We start from the raw sequence: 1,136 nt of genomic DNA on the forward strand, positions 1-1,136 counted from the left end.
AAAATGAGCGATTTCCCAGCTCGATGGAATTCGGCGCGAGAGAAACGATGCCCCGTAACGCACATGAGAGCAATCCGGGCCAATTTCTCCCGTTTGATGGGGTCTATGTGTAAAAATTTTGACTTTTTTGAGTGCAGGTGCAAATCTGCTGAAAAAGCCTGTGGAAGTTTCACGGCGTTCGTACGATATTTGGCGACGCAAAAATGAGCGATTTCCCAGCTCGAGAGAATTCGGCGCGAGAGAAACGATGCCCCGTAACGCACATGAGAGCAATCCGGGCCAATTTCTCCCGTTTGATGGGGTCTATGTGTAAAAATTTTGACTTTTTTGAGTGCACGTGCAAATCTGCTGGAAAAGCCTGTGGAAGTTTCACGGCGTTCGTACGATATTTGGCGACGCAAAAATGAGCGATTTCCCAGCTCGATGGAATTCGGCGCGACAGAAACGATGCCCCGTAACGCACATGAGAGCAATCCGGGCCAATTTCTCCCGTTTGATGGGGTCTATGTGTAAAAATTTTGACTTTTTTGAGTGCAGGTGCAAATCTGCTGAAAAAGCCTGTGGAAGTTTCACGGCGTTCGTACGATATTTGGCGACGCAAAAATGAGCGATTTCCCAGCTCGAGAGAATTCGGCGCGAGAGAAACGATGCCCCGTAACGCACATGAGAGCAATCCGGGCCAATTTCTCCCGTTTGATGGGGTCTATGTGTACAAATTTTGACTTTTTTGAGTGCACGTGCAAATCTGCTGAAAAAGCCTGTGGAAGTTTCACGGCGTTCGTACGATATTTGGCGACGCAAAAATGAGCGATTTCCCAGCTCGATGGAATTCGGCGCGACAGAAACGATGCCCCGTAACGCACATGAGAGCAATCCGGGCCAATTTCTCCCGTTTGATGGGGTCTATGTGTAAAAATTTTGACTTTTTTGAGTGCACGTGCAAATCTGCTGAAAAAGCCTGTGGAAGTTTCACGGCGTTCGTACGATATTTGGCGACGCAAAAATGAGCGATTTCCCAGCTCGAGAGAATTCGGCGCGAGAGAAACGATGCCCCGTAACGCACATGAGAGCAATCCGGGCCAATTTCTCCCGTTTGATGGGGTCTATGTGTAAAAATTTTGACTTTTTTGAGTGCA

Source organism: Lampetra fluviatilis, chromosome 4 (assembly GCF_964198595.1).
Source record: "Lampetra fluviatilis chromosome 4, kcLamFluv1.1, whole genome shotgun sequence".
Lineage (NCBI taxonomy): Eukaryota > Metazoa > Chordata > Hyperoartia > Petromyzontiformes > Petromyzontidae > Lampetra > Lampetra fluviatilis.